Source organism: Podarcis gaigeae (genome assembly GCF_964106915.1).
Source record: "Podarcis gaigeae genome assembly, chromosome: Z".
Lineage (NCBI taxonomy): Eukaryota > Metazoa > Chordata > Lepidosauria > Squamata > Lacertidae > Podarcis > Podarcis gaigeae.
In genome coordinates, this window is record NC_139691.1 from 50,552,615 (window position 1) to 50,572,508 (window position 19,894).

The following is a 19,894-nucleotide window of genomic DNA, read 5'->3' on the forward strand; positions in this document are numbered from 1 at the left end:
CCCAGGGGTATGGTGCGGCACCTGTGGGAGTGTGGCACCCCACCGGGATCGCGCTGCCAAGGATGGTGCGCACCCCGGCATACCTCTTCCTCCACCAGTGAGTGGCAAACCTATGGCACGCACACCATTGACCCATCTGAGTGGAGGAGGCAGCAGCTGAGGAAGAGACCCGCGCCCTCCGCCAGTGTTTTCCGCTGGCGGGGCCGCTCCTCCACCAGCCATCTTTACTGTGGGGCCCTCAGACCTTATGGGGGGCCAGATTTTGAAAAATAAAAATAAAAATGAACAAATTTCTGTGTCCCACAAATCACCCAGAGATGCATTTTCAATAGAAGCACACATTCTACTCACGTCAAAACCGTCCACAGGCCAGATTGAGAAGGTGATGGGGCCACATCCAGCCCCAGGGCCTTAGTTTGCCTACCCATGCACTAGGTCATTTTCACACATTCAGCAGTATTAAGTTGTGGGTGGACATAGCAGATGACACAGCAATTTATCCAAAGCAGCTCTTGTTTATTCACAGGCCAGAACACAACTGAACTGCAAACAGCTCAGCTGGCCTGCTTTTATAGGCAGCCGGCTGTCAACACTGTAACAACAACAGCCCAGGGTTTCCCGCCTAAATTAACTGACGTGGACCTGAGTGAAAACCATATACACAATACTCCTGGTGGCCAGGGGGAAAACTTCAGTACATAACAAGTAAAGCCCTTAAGAAACCAGTTCTAAGGTTTCTCAGGCTTTAGTTTGCCTACCCATGCATAAGCTACAGCAGAAGGATTCGGGTGGTGACATTGTCTCAACCCCTGAGCCTCTTGGGCAGGCTTTCTCAACCTCGGCCCTCCAGATGTTTTGGCCTACAACTCCCACAATCCATAGCTAGCAGGACCAGTGGTCAGGAATGATGGGAACTGTAGTCTCAAAATATCTGGAGGGACAAGGTTGAGGAAGCCTGCTCTTGGGCTTGCTGATCAGAAGGTTGGTGGTTCGAATCCCCACGATGGGGTGAGCTCCCGTTGCTCGGTCCCTGCTCCCGCCAACCTAGCAGCTCGAAAGCACGTCAAAGTGCAAGTAGATAAATAGGAACCGCTCCGGCAGGAGGGTAAATGGCGTTTTCGTGCGCTGCTCTGGTTTCTATCACAGTCTCCCGTTGTGCCTGACGCAATTTAGTCCTGCTGGACATGACGCAGAAAACCGTCTGATTTCTGTTCTCATCCTGAAGCAAAGTTCTTAACCTGAAGCAGAGTTAGCGGAGTCTGTAACTTGAAGCGTATGTTGAAGGAGTGAGGACCAAGGGTCCACCTGGGTCCACTTTGGAGAGCCAGACTGAAGCCATTTTATAAGAAGCAAGCTAAAAGCTAAAAACTATTTCTCTCCTCTGCCTGCACACAGCATTTTTGTAAATGCTGCAAGTGTGGTCAGAGCGCTTCACACCTGCTCTAGCTATTGACCCAATTCCCGTAAACAGACCGAGAAGAGAGCAACAACAGGAAGATGTAGCCCACCACAAAAATAAGGTGAGAACACGGATGGTCAATGTGGTTTTACAAGGAATTGCAAATAGATCAAGAGGATTATAAGCTCGCAGCGCCACCTAGTGGATAATGCAGCTTGGAACCGAAGGGCCACCATCAATTCTTTAATTGGTTGAGCTTCAATGAATATGCATAAAGGGGAATGTTTAAGGGGGGTGGGTGAAGGGGCTGAACTTTGCTTTGCCTAAGGGGATAAAAACTGTCTGCCCCTGGTGTTCGGGGGCATTCTCTCATTTTTGCTGAATGTACCCACTTTGCTTTGCTTGTCTGACAAATAAACCAAAGTCAATAAAACTTTTGTTTTAAAATATTGCTGCCTGGATTTTTTTCCATTCTGGTCTGCATTCTGAAGTCTCCAACATTTCTGGTGCCACAGGTGACTCGGATCGAGGACCTTAAGTCCTCAAAGGACCAGAAGGCAGCTCCCTTGTCCTTCTCTGGACAGGGGGCAGCCGAGGGCCAAGGCCGCTGCTGCTCCAGAGCGCTCGCCGAAACCTTTCTTCGGAGGAGGGCGAGGCCAATTTGACCCTCTGCTGTACCCTCAAGAGGAGACAACGGATTGAAGGACCGAGGTTGACAGGACAGGACAGAGTCCAGCCGGCTGGTGAGTACATGGGAAAAGGGCCCTGGGGACAGAGGAAGGCAAGACCCCCTTGTAATTAAAAGGGGACGGGACATCTTGATCACATGTCCAAGCGTGCTTGGTGGCATTAAGGGAAGGATTGGCCCCTGATAGCCACCCACGCTTAAGGATTTTAAAGGAAGGCAGAAGGAAAAAGGGGGGGGTACCGGGAGGCTAGTGTGTGGTACAGCGTCCAGTGAAAGAGGCACTTGGTGCGTGTGTGTGTGCAACCCCAGGGTATTCCCCTGGAGTAGAACCAATAAGTACTCCGTTTCCCAGCAGCGCGAGCTCGACTGGGCGAGGAAAATTGGGAACTGTATGTGCGTGTGTTTGGTGTTTGGGGGCGCTGCACAAGGGCCATATTAAATATGGGAGGGAGTGGCTCAAAAAGTCCAGTAACTCCCCTACAGTGCATGCTGAACAATTTCAAGAAGGGATTCAGCGGAGACTATGGCGTTGTGATGACGCCAGAACGCTTGCGCACTCTGTGTGAATTGGACTGGACACAGCAAGGAACTGGCTGGCCCTCCGAGGGCAGTTATGATACGTCCCTGGTTGGAAGATTGTGGTCCAACATTGTCAAAGTCCATCCTGACCAGATTCCTTATATAGACAGTTGGCTGAACGTGGTACAAGAAAATCCCCCCTGGCTGAAGAAGTGCAAAACTGAGCAATGCAAAATTATGACCCATAGGTCTGAGATTAAAGGAGCACAAGCACAAAATCGCCTCAAAAAGCCCATCTACCAGGGACCTGAGGCAGAAGTCCTGATTCCACCACCCCCATATGTTCCACAGGCCGTGGTGGCCCCCTTGGGAGGACAGGAACAACCCCAAGCAGCCCCTGGCCCCAACGCTCCACCGCTGCCCCAGAATGAGGCTCCAGGAACCGGAGCAGTAGGAGGGGAGTTCCCAGACAGCCCAGGAGGGCACAAGGCAGAACCCAGTGACCAAGTCCTGGAGGAAATATACCCCAGTCTTAAAGAATTGAGGGAAAGGGTGAGCAAATATAGGAGCACGACCACGATGTATCAAGACGCTGTAGATGCCTATCGTAGGGGTCGAGAAAAAGCCATTGGAAAATATATAAAACAGTACAGATCCAATCAAGCCCCATCCAGCGCAGAGGCAGAAACAGCAGTCCTGACCCCCCTTCGCGTGGGTTTTGACAATCCACCACCTCCACCCCCTGCACCTCCGGCAGGGCAAGACGGTGCTCAAAATGTCCCTGCCCCACCTGCCCCGCCACCGCAGCCTAGGACATTCACCCTTCAATATGTCCCTTTCATCACCACCGATTTGATGAATTGGAAGACCCACACCCCTGCGTTTGCTGAGAAGCCCCAGGCGATGGTAGACTTGCTGTCCTCTATATTTGCAGCACATGAGCCCACCTGGTCAGACTGTCAGCAATTGCTGAACACTCTCTTTACCTCAGAGGAAAGGAGGAGAATTAATACACAGGCTTTAGAACACCTAAGAGACCAGCAGGTGCAGGAGGCAGAGTGGCCTCAGCGGTATCCCTTAACCAACCCACAGTGGGACCCAAATAATGTGGACAATCGCAATGCTCTAAGTACCTATCGCGAAATCCTTTTGCATGGAGTTCGCAGGGCAGCTAGGAAGCCCACTGACCTGTCTAGGGTGATTGCCATCATGCAGAGGTCTGATGAATCTCCGGGCGATTTCTTGGAACGCCTGATGGAGGCATACAGAATTTGGACCCCCTTTGACCCTGAACTCCCTGCATATGAGTTAATGGTAAATGCCTCCTTCATAGGACAGTGTGCAAAGGACATTAGAACCAAAATCCAGAAACAGCCTGGGTTCCAGGGCATGTCTAGATCTCAGATCATGGCCATCGCCCAGAAGGTGTTTGAACAAAGAGGAGAGGCTGAGAAGAGGGAGAAAAAGCAGTGGAGGAAAGAAAAGGCAGCAGTGATAGCCACGGCAATGGCTCACAGCCCAGGGATCCGAGGGGTCCGCCGTAGCCATTCAGAGACCCGCGGCCAAGGGGGAGGAAGATGCCTGCTCAGCAACAGTAAGGCCATGAGAGTTACCCCTGTGAAAGGCTGCATGGAGCCAATTGGGAAGCCTGGTCAAAACGCATGTACTATTGGCTGGCAGAAAAGCAGCTATGGGAAAGTACACAGGCTGAAACAGGCTTTGCCCAGCCCATTGAGAAGTCTGCAGGCGCAGTGGAGGCTTGTGAAGCAGACGTGGTTGGTGCTCTAGAGAAAGCCCTGGGTTGCGTGGCAGGCACTGAAGAGACGGCATGTCAGGCCGCAGTAGAAGCCAGACCAGAGGGACTTGGAAGCCCAGAAAGCCCAGAGGGACCTAGAGGATGCCCAGAAAGAGTACCAAGCCCAGAGGGGGCTGAGTACCAAGCCCAGAGGGGGCTGAGGCTGCTTTGGGAAGTTGTTTCTACGGTTCACCGCATCTGTATGATGGACTGTGTGTTGGAGAAAGGCTGAGGCCAGGCAAGCCGTTCCAAGAGTTCTGAGAAGGCCAAAGTCTCCAAGAGTTATTTGTCCTCTGAGGTGAAGTCCAACAGCGAAAGGCATTGCCCTGCAATTGGCAGCTGGATGCAAGGCTAACATCTATATTGATTCTAAATATGCCTTCTTAACCCTGCATGCGCATGGCGCCCTATGGAAAGAGCCGGGAAAGCTCTGAAATACGGTCCAGAAGTTGAGACGTTACTGGAAGCTGTATGGGCCCCCGAAGAAATTGCTGTAATGCACTGCAAAGGCCATGGCAGAGGTCGGGACATGGTCACTAGAGGCAACCAGAAAGCAGATAATGCAGCTTGTGAGGCAGCTCTGAAACCTCCACCAGTGGGCACCACCGCCCTCAACCCAGCTACCCTGTTGCCGGTAGGAGAAGGTGAGGAGCAGACGCACGATTGCATTGAGGTTATGGACACAAGACTGGACCAGGAGAAGTGGCCAGAGGAAATCGATTGGCAGACAGAGTGGCCAAGGAAGCAGCCCGGGAACCGGCCCCCGCCTCAGTTATTGGAGCAGTGGTCCCAGAAGGGATTTTAAGCACTGCTAACAAACCAGATACTATGAGTCCACCCACATGAGGCCAGATGCCACAACCAAGCAGCTGGAGAAGTATGTCTATATAGCCAACCTTTATAAACTGGCAGCCCAGATTTCCAGGAAATGCCTGCTATGCCAAAAGAATAATCCCAGAACTCACTCCGGGTGGAACCGCGTTACACCCTTGATGAACAGCAGTGGGCCAGCCAAGAAGGAGCAACGCTCCAAGAAGGAACAGACAGCCGTGTTTTTGGTGCCCCAGCATCTGGCCAGTGTCATTGTGAAGAATTACCACGAATCCACCCATTTGGGAGGCCCAACTGCTAAAGCACACCTTGGGAGAATACTTTACATCCCCAACCTATCTTAACTAACTGCTGCTATAATTAACTGCTGCTACATCCCAAAACTGTGTCCTGTGCGCCAACCAAGAGACTGAGACTATCACCCTTTGAACTTTTGTATGGCAGGCCACCGCCTTTCGTCCGAGACAAGTGCAATCCCTGTGTTTGTCGTGTGTGTTTGCTTCCCTTCCAGGTATTCCCTCGAGCGTACACCGTGCAGTCCCGCGGCACGTCTGGCGACCCCCTCATCCCCAACTGTGGTGAAAGTAGCCGAGGTGATCCCCTGGGTACATCAAGAAGTCGGAGGGTGTCTGGACTTGCAAAAGAAATCCTGCTGACCCTCTGAAGCTGATCATCACCTTGTGTCTGACACTACCAGGGAAAAGCGTTGGGCCACGGGCAACGAGATCCTGCGACTAATCATCACAAGGACAGTCACAAAGACTTTCTCCTTTCTCTCTTATTTTCTTTATTGACTTGCTCTATGTCTTATTGCCCTGACCCTACCGAGCCATACCAACCCTATTGGCCTGCTGACCTCTGCTATGACTGGTTTGTCTTGCCGGTGGTAAGAGACGGCATACTCGTTGGCTCTTGGGAACGAGGGTTCAATAGGGCGGCCGCAGTACAGCATCCCACTCTCCCACTGTGGCTCTTTATTCACTGCATTGCCCAGCGCACTTGGATGTGGCTCCTCCGGGGAGCTGCAGGATCGGTCGAAATCTATCAAGTTCTAGACCGCTCTTGTGGTTGTGGGAGAATAGCCTGCTGGTTGCAGGGTAGAGCACTGTACCAACCTTCAGGTTCTAATCTTAATCCAGGCGTTAAATGAGACGGAACCTATCTTAATGCAAGTGTTGCAGGGGAGGGAGCCTGAACCAGGTGTGCATTGAAATTGCTGAACAAGTGCCAGTAAATTTTGCAGCCCCACCTGTGGTTGTCGTGGTGGCTCGAGCCTCCCAAAATCCCAGAATACTACCTGAACTGCTGGGCCTGGTAACTCCACACCTAATACCCTTGAATGTGGCAGGGTATTCCTGTGGCTGCATAAGAGTTGCCACCCAGTAGACAGACAGGGCACCTAGTTCCGGAAGAATTGGATGGGAGGGGCGCCAGCTGGCAGCGTCCCCAATGTAGAAACCTGCTCTCCAGCAAATTTAGAGGCACCACTAGGACTTTTGGTATTGGGACCAGAACCCCTTGATATAGTCACCCCGTGTGTCAGGCCGTTGCAGGGGTGGATATATTCTTGTGGGTGCAACATCATTTACGTGGAAGAAGGGGCCCCTTTTGGATATAGTACTCTCCCAGGAAACCACAGGGGTCCCCACCCACCGGGAATAGTTGGGAAGTTGATCCAAGTGGTAGGAGCTTCAGAAATAAGGTGGAGAGTCACCCCTGAGGCCCAGCGAATAATTGAATACGAATATCAGTGGGCCCTTCAGCAGTAAAAGAATATTAGGAATGGCCCCCGAGTATTGGTGGGAGGAACTATGGAAATATTGGGGTTGGTGGGTAGGAGTGGTACGTACTGCCCTATTTCTTTGGATGCTCCTGTATTCTTGCTGGCATGAACAATATCGTATCTGGTTAGAGAACCTACCTGTGTATTGGCCAAAGCGGGAAAGAGTCCCCTGGCCTCCCATGTCAACTTTTTTTTATTCCGTCTAATGACTGAGTGGGGCGTCCATAACCCCTACAAGAGGTAGTTACAAATGGCTGAAATGGTAGCCCATTCTGCCAATAAGTCAGAATGTCTGGTATGCACCTTGGCCCCAACAGATGCCACGAGTGGACTACCACTTCTCCCATATCCTGGCTCTCTATGACCTATAGGTCCATCAATCGAAAATGGAGACCGTAACCGGTCAGCATTTTCGTGATGGAAAGGGGGGAATGAAGGAGTGAGGACCAAGGGTCCACCTGGGTCCACTTTGGAGAGCCAGACTGAAGCCATTTTATAAGAAGCAAGCGAAAAGCTAAAAACTATTTCTCTCCTCTGCCTGCACACAGCATTTTTGTAAATGCTGCAAGTGTGGTCAGAGCGCTTCACACCTGCTCTAGCTATTGACCCAATTTCCGTAAACAGACCGAGAAGAGAGCAACAACAGGAAGATGTAGCCCACCACAAAAATAAGGTGAGAACACGGATGGTCAATGTGGTTTTACAAGGAATTGCAAATAGATCAAGAGGATTATAAGCTCGCAGCGCCACCTAGTGGATAATGCAGCTTGGAACCGAAGGGCCACCATCAATTCTTTAATTGGTTGAGCTTCAATGAATATGCATAAAGGGGAATGTTTAAGGGGGGTGGGTGAAGGGGCTGAACTTTGCTTTGCCTAAGGGGATAAAAACTGTCTGCCCCTGGTGTTCGGGGGCATTCTCTCATTTTTGCTGAATGTACCCACTTTGCTTTGCTTGTCTGACAAATAAACCAAAGTCAATAAAACTTTTGTTTTAAAATATTGCTGCCTGGATTTTTTTTCCATTCTGGTCTGCATTCTGAAGTCTCCAACAATGTAACCTGAGGTACCACTGTAATGTTATTTAAAAAAAACAACAACCTTGAGTTTACAAATTATATTGTGGCCCTTAATTCATTATTTTGAGTCTTGAAAAACTCCTCTCTCCTGAGCAGTTAGTAACCACAAGGCTAAAAAATAGCTGCAATATTGCTTCCACATTAGAAAGGGCCATCTTATTTTTTCCCTTGTATATAATTTGATAAATTTGATAAATGTCTGAATGAAACAGAGAGGGCTCTGCTGTAAGCCTATGGCTTTGTCTCACATACAGGTGAAAGTGCAAAAGTTTCAGGTCGTTATCTTCTGGGTATGCTTCCATCAACCGTTCAACACCTTGCTGAATTTCTTGCTTAGATGCTGTCAAATTAGCAAGAATTGCAAACAATTGTGCAACGTCACACAGTACTTCTTCTTTTTAAATTGGCTTCAAGTGCATCTAAGACAGTATAGGAATAAAGCATGGGTAGGCAAAGTAAGGCCCAGAAGCCAGATCCGGCCCCATTGCCTTCTCAATCTGGCCGGATTGAGTAGAATGTGTGCTTTTATTTAAAGTGCATCTCTGGGTTATTTGTGGGGCACAGGAATTTGTTCTTTCTTTCTTTTTCTTTTCAAAATATAGTCCAGCCCCACACAAGGTCTGAGGGAGAGTGGATCAATTTTCAAAGAATTTTTTTTTTATTAAATTTATTTTCTCAAAATAAATATCAAATATCATTACTAAACTTACCTTTTCCATTCCCCCTCCCTCTCTATTGACTTCCCTCAACTACCATTTCTGATTTATTACATCCAACGATACATTCTGCTGTTTGAATGCAATGTATAGTGGTGCCTTGCAAGACGAAATTAATTCGTTCCGCAAGTCTTTTCGTCTTGCGAGTTTTTCGTCTTGCGAAGCACGGTTTCCCATAGGAATGCATTGAAAATCAATCAATGCGTTCCTATGGAAACCGCCTTCAGACCAGGTCCGGGGACAGTCTGTCCCCGACCTCTTCTGAAGGCCGGCGGGGAGGCGAAAGTCTTTGCTTCCCCCCGCCTGCCTTCCCGGGACAGCGGAGACTTATCCGCTGTCCAGGGGCGATCTTAAAATGCTGGCGGGCGGCAGTGAAGCCTTTGTCCCCCCTGCCTGCCTTCCCGGGGGCTTTTAAATCATCCGCTGTCCCGGGGCGATTTTAAAATGCTCCCGGACGGCTTTTGAAGGCAGGCGGGGGGGAGCAAAGACTTTTGCCCCCCGCCCGCCTTCAGAAGAGGTCCAGAGGGCTCTCCAAGCTGCGGATAGCAGCCTGCTGCCCCGTGCGAGGGGCGCTCTTAAGCAGAGCGCCCCTCGCGCGGGGCAGACATTCGCAGCTTGGGGAACCCTGCAGGACTTCCCCTGCAGGGCTCCCCAAGCGGCAAATGTCTGCCCCGCGCGTGGGGCGCTCTGCTTAAGAGCGCCCCTCGCACGGGGCAGCAGGCTGCTATCCGCAACCTAGGCGGGAACTCTTCTGAAGGCTGGCGGGGGAGAAGGGCTTTTCTTCCCACCGCCAGCCTTCAGAACAGCCTTCTGAATGTTGGCGGTGGGGAGGAAAACCTTCCTCCCACCGCAAGTCTTCAAGACAGGTCCGGGAACAGAGGAGAAGCGCTGCGCATCTTCCCCTCTGTTCCCGGACCTGTCCTGAAGGCTTGCGGTGGGAGGAGGGCTTTACTCCCCACCGCCAACATTCAGAATGCTGTTCTGAATGTTGGTGGTGTGGAGGAAAAACCCTCCTCCCACCGCAAGCCCCGGGAACAGAGGAGAAGCCCTTAGCGCCTTGTCCTCTGTTCCCGGACCTCCCACCGCAAGCCTTAGGACAGGTCCGGGAACAGAGGAGAAGGTGCGCTGCGCTTCCCCGCTGTCCCCGGAGATTTCCCTATGGGCTTTCGTCTTGCGAAGCAAGCCTATAGGGAAATTTGTCTTGCGAAGCCGCTAAAAAATCGGAAAACCCTTTTGTCTTGTGGGTTTTTCGTTTAGTGAGGCATTCGTCTTGCGGGGCACCACTGTACTTCTTGTTCTCTGTAACTAAAGTTGTAAATGCTAACTTAAATCCTGCCAGTGAGACCATTTCTTTTTGCTGTTTCTGCAATATATTGTGAAAGGTTCCCATTATTTTTCAAAGTCACTATTATCCCTTTCACACAATTTTTCGTTAACTTTGCTAACTCTGCATAATTCACCAACTTTTCTTGCCATTGTGCTTTTGATGGGACTTCTCCGGTCTTCCAGTTTTGAGCTATTAAAATTCTTGCAGCTGTCGTAGCGTACATGAATAATGTCCTTTGTTTCTGTTATGTACTGAAGTTCTCACCCTGGGCCAGCAGGGGGATAATGTGGATCGTTATGCAAATAAGGGATCGAAAGTGACGTTCAGTGATTGGATAGTTTTAGAAAAGTTGTTAGAATTATGTGTACTGGAGCTCCATATAAGCAGGCTGACTGAACCCTTCAGCTCAGTTCTTATCTGGCCTCTAAATAAACAAGAGCTGTTTGAAGAATCGCTGTGTTGTCTGATATGTTCACCCACAACTAAACACTGGCGACGAGGATGGGATCGATGGACATCAGAGCACAGCCAGATGCGGCCACCCTCTGAGCTGAGCTGAATTACTGAGCTGAATCACTGAGCGAAATCACTGAACAGAACCAATTCAGAGCTGACTGTTCTGGCTAGAGCACTGTGTTCCATCCATCCCCCTTCACGCCGGCATCGGAATCATGGCTTCACTTGTGCCTCTACCGCCGTTTGTGCCAGCCTCTGAATCATGGAACTCCTACCTCGCTCAGTTCGACTGCTACCTCCAAGCCAATGAACTGACAGAAGTATCACAGGAGCGGAAGCGGGCCTATTCCTCAGCCTCTGTGGGCCTGAGGTGTTTGAGACGGCCCAAGCATTGGTTGCAGCTGAAGCAGTCCAGGCAGCACCGTTGGACTCGATTCAAGAGAAGCTCCGCAACCACTATGTGCCAAAGCTGTCCAAGATTGCTGCCTGCCATGCGTTCTATCACCGGAACCATGCAGAGGGGGGAGTCAATTAACAACTACACCACCGCCTGAAGATAGAACAAAAGAAAGAATAAACTGTCCTTATTTAAAACAAAAGTTGGATACAGGTTAAACTTATGATTCTCCTGTCTTTTTTTATTTTACATAAAGGCTTCCTTTAAGGCTGACATTTCTTTAATGGCCTTATTATAGGGCCTTTACCCTTATATATTTAACAAGTCTCAGACAAAATTGTATTGATTATGAGTTTATTTTGAATTTACCCACATTCAGAATGTATGGACTGTAAATGAATTAAGTGGGCACGGGATTTGAGAATTTAATTGACATTTGGAATCACGGATTCTGTTTTGGAAAACCTATAAATATAAAGTATAAAGAATATATTGACGCATTAGGAGAAATTTAAAGGGACGGGGATAATTTGATTGGTTAAACTTACAGAACTACTCCATATCTCTCTGCCTGATTGCAATTGGTAAAAATTTGGAATTAGACTGCTCAAGCGGATGCTGTTGTAATTATTTTTTTGATAATTAATTAAAAATTGTTAAGATTGTGCGCCCTCTAGGGGAGTGAATAAACATTACAAGAAATTTAATTTAAAATATATATATATAGAAAACAAAAAATAAAAAAGGAGAGAGAGTGGAAATGGAGAAAATGTCCAGAAAAAATGGAAAAAATATAGGAGGAACACCATCAGAGAGGAAAGCATCTCGACAAGAAGAAATTAAAGACTTAGACATCCTATGGTTAAAAATAAAGGAGGAATTTAAACAGAGTGAAATTCACATGGAGAAAAAGTTAGGAGAGATGCATGAGTTGATTGACAAGAAGATAGAGGGAGCAGTAGGCGAACTGTCAAGTAAAATAAAAGAGTTAACGGTTCGATCAAAGATTTTAGAAGAATCAAACAAAAAAACACAAAAATAAATGAAGGAACAAAGGAAGGAGACAACAGGATATAAGAGGAACTTGAAGAATTGAATAGGAACCAAGATCAAGTTTTGGATAATTTAGCGATGATGGAAATGAAACAAAAACAGTTAAATTTAAAGTTCAGAGGAGTAGGAGAAGAAACTAATGAGAACATCAAAGAAAAAATGATTAAAGAATTAGCGAAATGGTTAGAACTGAAGGAAGAAGAGATTGCATATACGATAGAAAATGCTTTTAGAATAAAAATAAGGTCCAAACAAGTAAAATCCAAAATAGTCCCGGGAGACTGCTTAGTTATATTTAACTCGATAGACATGAGAAATACAATTTTAAGAGAAAGCTATCAAAAGAAACTAATAATTGAAGGTAGACCAATTATCATCTTTAAATAAATACCAACCAGACTCCTACGCAAAAGAGAGGGATACAAACAGTTAGTAAGCGTTCTAAAAAAGAACGGTATACAACACAGATGGGAATTCCCTGAAGGGATTTCCTTTTTCTATAAAGATAAAAGATTTAAGATCTCTGAGAGCCAGGAAGTGGGTAAATTTCTACATAGATATGAAAAAGATCTTGGGAAAGTGGAGGAGAGATATGGAGGGAGAAATGGTGACCTAGAGGAGAGAAGAAGAAGAAGGAGAGAGGAGGAGAACAGGAAGATAAAGGAAGTGAATAAGGGGAGGAGGAAGAAGAAGGAGAAGAGGGAGTAGTGGAAGAGGAGGTGGAAGAAGAGGAAGAGGAAACAGAAAACAAAACCACTTGAATATAAATTAATTATTTGTACATCAGAAAGTAAATATAACAATGAATCTGAAAATTTTGTCATGGAATGTGAATGGTGTGAATGAGAAAACCAAGAGGAATAAAATTGTGAATGTCTTGAAAAGAAAGAACCTTGATTTAATCTGTATACAGGAGACACATGTGACCAAAAAGCATAAACATATTTTGATAAATAAAAAACTGGGAGTTGAATTCATAAATTCCATTGCAGGAGAAAAAAGAGGAGTAGTAACATATGTCAATGAAAAATGGGAACCTAAATTGATTTATAAAGATGATGAAGGAAGGATATTGGGGGTGCAAATTAATTTCCAGGGTGAAAAACTTAATGTGATAAATATATATGCCCCGAACTCGAACAAATTGGAATTCTTTAAGAAATTAGAGCAAGTATTACTAGAGTTAGAGTGTAACAGGACGATATTATTGGGAGATTTCAACGGAGTGCCAGTACCAGAAATTGACAGACAAACAGAAAAGAAAAAGCGTAATCAAGGGAAACTGCCAAGATCCTTTAACAATCTGGAAGAAAACTTAGATTTAATAGACATCTGGAGACACAAACATCCAATAGAGAAGCAATTCACCTTTTTCTCAGAAACACACAAAAGCTGGGGCAGAATTGATCAAATCTGGATCTCAAGAGAACTTACTTTAATAACTTCAAAATGTGAAATCCAACCGAGAACTCTCTCTGATCATAATTTGATAATGTTGGAAATAAAAGGTGTATCACGGGGGGGGGTCAGATGGAGAATGAATGAATATTTATTGGAGAGTGAAGAAGTTATTGAAAAGGCCAAAGCCACCTTAAAAGACTATTTCGATTTGAACCTTAAAAGACTATTTCGATTTGAATACAGAAAGAAGCATAGAGGTAGTCTGGGATGCTAGCAAGGCGGTCTTAAGAGGCTTCTTCATCCAGCAAAATAGCTATAAGAGGAAAATAAGAGAACAAAAGAAAGAATAAATTTTCAGTCAGCTAAGAGAATGCAAGAAAAAACTAATAACAAACCCAAAAGATGAACAAAACACACAAATAACAAAAATATTACAAACACAATATTCAATGCTGACAAATCAAGAAATCGAATGGAAAATTAAGTTAATGAAGCAAAAATATTTCGAATCAGCTAATAAAACAGGTAAACTACTAGCTTGGCAATTGCAAATAAGGCAAAAACAAAATGTGATAAATAAGATAAAAATAGAGGAGCAATTGATAGAAGAGCAAAAAGGAATAAAGGAAAATTTCCTCAAATTTTATGAGAAATTGTATAAAAAGGAAGATGAAGATTTAAACCAAATAGAAAAATATTTAGAAGACTGCAGCGGGAAGACCATAACAGAGGAAGAAAGAGTTCAACTAAACAAATCTATAAAAATAGAAGAGATCCAGAATGCGATAAGAAAAATGAAACTAGGGAAGGCCCCGGGACCGGATGGACTGTCTGCCAAATATTACAAAGTATTAGAAAATAAATTAACGCCAGTGCTATGTGACATCATGAATAACATATTAGGAGGAGGAAGGATACCAGAGTCATGGAAAGAGGCCCACATTACGATGATCCCTAAACCGGATACGGATAAATTAAACATCAAAAACTACAGGCCTATATCATTATTAAATAACGACTACAAAATCTTCGCAGAGGTAATGGCAAATAGACTTAAAAAGTGTTTAGTAAATCTAATTCATAAAGACCAAGCAGGATTCCTCCCAAATAGGTTTCTTAAAGATAATGTAAGACATACTAGAAACATCATTGAATATTTGGAGTGTAAGAATGAGGTACCTGCGGCGCTGATTTTTATCGATGCGGAGAAGGCATTTGACAATGTCTCATGGCTGTTCCTACTAAAAAGTATGGAGAAGGCAGGGATAGAGGGTGAATTCATGAAAGGAATAAAGGCAGTATATTCAAATCAATCTGCCAAACTGATCATAAACAACAACTTAACAAATCAATTTAGAATCGAAAAAAGAACAAGACAGGGTTGCCCTCTTTCCCCGCTTTTATTCATCATAGTATTAGAGGTAATCGCGAACAAAATAAGAGCAACACCAGAGATTCGAGGGATTAAAGTAGAAACGAAAGAATATAAATTAAAAGCTTATGCAGACGATTTGATGCTATCCCTAGAAGAGCCGCAAAAAAGTGTCAGCAAGGCGCTGGAAATATTAGAAGAGTACGGCAAGCTATCCGGTTTTAAATTGAATAAATTAAAAACAAAAATGATGACTAAAAATCTGGGAAAGGATGAAAGAGAAAAATTAGAGATACAGAATGGAATCAAGGTGGCCAAAAAAATAAAATATATGGTGTCAGGACTGCCGCTAGGTCCCAGCTCACAGAGGACCAACGCCCAGTGGATATTATATACAAAAGTCTTTATTGAAGTTTAGTTTCCATTTCCAAGCTCTGGGCGCGCAGGCCCACGTCTTAACGCTAGACCGGCTAAGTCCCCTCTGACTCACTGCTCCACCCACACCAGTTTAAGATTCTAGCCCGGCTCCACCTCTTGCGCTGCTCTTTCCTGCGTTGGGTCCTTCTGCCCTCTGGGGTTCCCTCCTTCCTGGACTCCTCTGACGCGGAGCCTCCTGAGTCTTGCCCCTCCCTCCGGCGGGCTTTAGGACCTGGCTCCCTTCCCGGGCTCCCCGCTGTGCCGCGCTCCTGTACATTTGAACTTGGCGCGCGCGCCCAGCCGGTGACTTTCCTTCTGACCGTTTCCCCGCTTCCTGATGTGGGTGTTGCCAAACCTGACTCCTCTCCTCCCTCTGGTGGTGAGGACACTGGTCCCGACTCCTGGGACTCCCCCTCCCCACTGCGCTCTGGTGGAGACGCTGGCCCTGATCTCCAGCTGCTGTTCAGGGACTCCCCGCTGGCCCCTCCCTCTTGAGGTTTCTCCCTTGGAATCTCCCTTGCTCTGGCCACCGGCGCTCCCTTCTGTGAGTCCTCCGATTCGCTAGAGAGGCTTGTGGAATAACTCTGGCCACTGTCACTGCCTGCGCCCCCCTCGTACTCCTCCTCCTCACTCTCCATTTGCTCCCCCTCCTGTGTCTCTCCTTCTGAACCCCTGACATCCATCCCCCCCTCGAAGCCCCCCCTTCCCCCCTCCCCCTCTTCCGGTGCGGGTTCCGGGTGCTCCATTGTTGTAGGGGTGAGTCCAGGATACAGCTCGTCCCCTGAGGCTTGCAACCATCGAGATAAGTCCGGGAAGTCCCCCATGGGCTCGTCGACGACGACCTCCTCCGCTTCCATCTCCTGCGCGGTGTGCTCGAAATCTGCGCTCGACCCCAAATCACCCAAGAGCCCTCCTCCCCCTGTTGCTTGATGGGGGTCCACCTCCCAGGGCCCCTTCGGCATGTCTCTGCGCCAGCCCACTTCGGGTTGGTCCTCCCACCAATAAGATCCCCCCGTGCCAAAACCTGAAAGTGATCCCTCCGGAGAGCTGCCTCCCGGAGCCGAGTCCTCAGCTGACAAGAAACCCCGGAAAGTGCTGGCCGAGAGTGTGGGTGTGAACAAACAATCCTCGAAAAAGCCCGCCGGCATAGGCTTGTGCGGGAAAAGTGTGTGGAATTCTTCCTTGAGCAACTGCTCTTCCACTGCGTAATCCGGCACCCACCTGTTGGCGCTGGCCGGGGTGTCCTCTGTGGCGAGAAGATATTCAATCCCGTCCTCCCCCCACCTTGAGTCTAAAATCTCAGTGGCTTCATTAAGTGGCTCCCCTTTCGGCGACCCCCCTTTTTTGGGCGCTTCTCTGAGCGGGTCTGGCGCCTTCCCCGGTGCTTGAAACCTGTGGGGCTCTCTGTAGGGCGTGAGCACTGATCTATGAAAGACCGGGTGCATTCTGGAACCCTCCGGGAGTGTCAACCGGAAGGCCACTGGGTTGATCTGCGCCTCTACTTGGTAAGGCCCTAGCTGCTTGTGCCCTAGTTTCTTCTTGGCTAACGATCTGGCTGGAACTGCTTGTGCTGCCAACCAGACCCAGTCTCCCACCTGGATGTCCTCCCCAACCCTCCTGTGTCGATCTGCCTGCACTTTGTAAGCCTGTTTTGCCAACTCTAACTGCCTCCTGAGCTGCTCGTGGATCTCCTGCAACTCCGCTGCCACTTCCTCTGCTCCCTGTGGCTCCCCCTCCCGCACTGTGTCCAGACCCGGGAAGGTTCTGGGATGCCTCCCGTAGTTGGCGAAAAATGGGGTCACCCCCGTGGACCCGTGCTTCGTGTTGTTGTAGGCAAACTCGGCCAACGGTAGATAGTCCACCCAGGTCGATGGCTGCTGGTTCGCGTAGCATCTCAGGCACTGCTGCATGATGGCGTTGACCCTTTCCGCCTGCCCGTTAGTTTGCGGGTGTCTCGCCGACGCCAGGCTGACCTTGACGTTCAGGAATCCCATCAGCTTTTGCCAGAAGTTGGAGATGAACTGGCGCCCCCGGTCGGACAAAATAGACCGTGGTAGGCCGTGCACCTTGAACACGTGGTCTATGAACATCTTAGCGGTCTGCTCGGCCGTGGCCACCTTCGCGCACGGAATGAAGTGGGCCATCTTGGTGAACAGGTCCACTACCACGAGCACTGCCGTCTTGCCCCTTGAGCTGGGTAGATCTGTGACAAAGTCCAGGGCCACCCTCTCCCACGGTACGAACGGTGTCTGTAGCGGTTCCAACAGGCCCGCCGGCGGCTGGTGCACAGGCTTAGCCCTTTGGCAGGTGTCGCACCTATTGACATAGTCCGCGACATCCCCCCGCATCTTAGGCCACCAAAAGTCTCTGGCTACTAAGTCCACCGTCTTCTCCTTGCCGAAGTGCCCCGCGCTGGGCGCGTCGTGCAGCTGTTGCAGGACCTTCGCGCGGAGGCTGTCTCCTGGTACGTAGAGGACTCCCTTGCGTAGGAGCAGGCCGTCGCGCACTTGGAATTCGTCGCCCCTCGCCTTGCCACTGCACACCTCCTCCATCTTGGCTCGGGCGAACGAGTCCGTTTGCAGCGCGCGGCGCGCCGCGTCCAGGTCCACCGTGGCTGACGCGCATGCCCACGCCTGTGGTGTGAAAATGTGCTTGGCCGCCGGCGGTGCCTCTGCCTCCAGATACTGCGGTTTTCTGGACAGCGCGTCCGCCAAGACGTTGCTGTTTCCTGGGATGTACTCAATTCTGAAGTCGAAATCTGCAAAGAACTCCGCCCAGCGGATGTGTCGCTGGTTCAGGAACCTCGCCGTGCGCCAGTACTCCAAGTTCTTATGGTCTGTGCGGACCTGCACCGTGTGCTTGGCTCCGACGAGGAAGTGCCGCCACGCCTTGAAGGCTGCATGTATGGCCAGCAACTCCCTGTCCCAAATGGTGTAGTTCTGCTCCGCTTTGCTGAGTTTTCTGGAGTAGAAAGCGCACGGCCTCCAGTCCCCCTGGTGGTCTTGCTGCAACAGAACGGCTCCCACGGCCCTGTCTGAGGCGTCCGTCTCCACTCTCATGGGCCTGCTGGGATTTACGTGCAGTAGGTTCTCTTCGGAAGCGAAGAGCTGCTTGAGCTTCTGAAAGGACTGCTCTGCCTGCTCCGTCCAGATGAACCTCTTCTTCTTGGAACTGAGGGTGTCGGTGATGGCCGCTGTCTGCATGGCGAAACCCTTGATGAACTTGCGATAAAAGTTGGCAAAACCGACAAACCTCTGTACTTCCTTCCTATTGCGTGGGCTCTTCCAATCCAGTACTGCACGTACCTTGGCACCGTCCATAGCCAGTCCCTTGTCGGACAGTTTGTAGCCCAAGAAATCCACCTCCGTCTTGTCGAACTGGCACTTCTCCAGCTTGGCGTACAGCCTGTGCTCCCGCAGCCTCTGCAGAACTTCCCTAACATCTCTCTCGTGAGCCTCCGGCGATTCCGAGAAGATTAGGATGTCATCCAGGAAGCAGACGCACTTCTTGTAGAGGAGACCCGCCAAGACATGATGCATGAAGGCTTGAAAGCAGTGGGAACCATTTTTTAATCCAAAAGGCATAACTCTGTATTCATAAGTGCCCAGCGGCGTAAACATGGTTGTTTTCCACTCGTCGCCCTCCCGTACGCGAATGAGATTGTACGCTCCGCGCAGATCCAACTTGGTAAAGATGCGACCCTTCCTCACCGTCGCCAGCAGGTCATCGATCTTGGGCATAGGGAAGGCTGAGGGCTTGGTCTTGAGGTTCAAGAAGCGGAAATCAACGACCAGCCTCTTTTGGGGCGTGTCCCGCTTCTTTACAAAGAACACGGGACTGCCTCCTGCCGCCTTGGACTCCCGGATGAATCCCCGCTTCAGGTTGTGATCTATGAACTCCCTGAGCTCTTGCAATTCATCCTCAGACATGGAGTACAGTTTCCCCGTCGGGAGCGTCGCCCCGGGCAGGAGGTCGATCTTGCAGTCGTAGGGTCTGTGGGGTGGCAGCTTATCCGCCTCTTTCTCGCAGAAGACCTCCAAAAACTCCTTGTATTTGTTAGGCACCGCTTGCAACATGCCCAAGTTCAGCTGTGGTCCATCCTCGTGCCCCTCATCTTCCAAGTCCGCCAGGATGCAGTGTTCTGCGCAGTAAGAGGAGCCGAAGGTCAGTTGCCGCTGGTACCAAGCTAATGCCGGGCTGTGCCTATCCAGCCAACTCATTCCCAACACTATGGGCGTGTCTGACAGGCGGGTGACGTTGAAGCTGATGACCTCACGGTGGTTTCCAATGCGCATCACCATTGGCGGCGTCTGCTGTAGCACTTGCCCTCCCAGTAGCTCCCTGCCGTCCACTGTGACGACTTTCAGAGGTACCGCCGCTGGCAGAAGGGCTATGCCATGTTGCTGGAGGAACTGCATGTCTATAAAATCTGCATTGCTCCCCGAGTCGATGGTGATGGGAATTTCCACAAGTAGCCCATTGGGGAGCTGAAGGGATGCGGTGAGCTGCACTACTGGTTTGGGTGGGAGGGGGTCGGTGGGCTGTAAGATCCCTGGGGATTGCTTCACTGACTTGTCTGGCTGGTCCCCAGAGACGCCATCTCCAGCCAGACAGTGGAGTTTTCCTGCTGCGACTCCCTCTGCTGAATTGCGTCTGTTACTG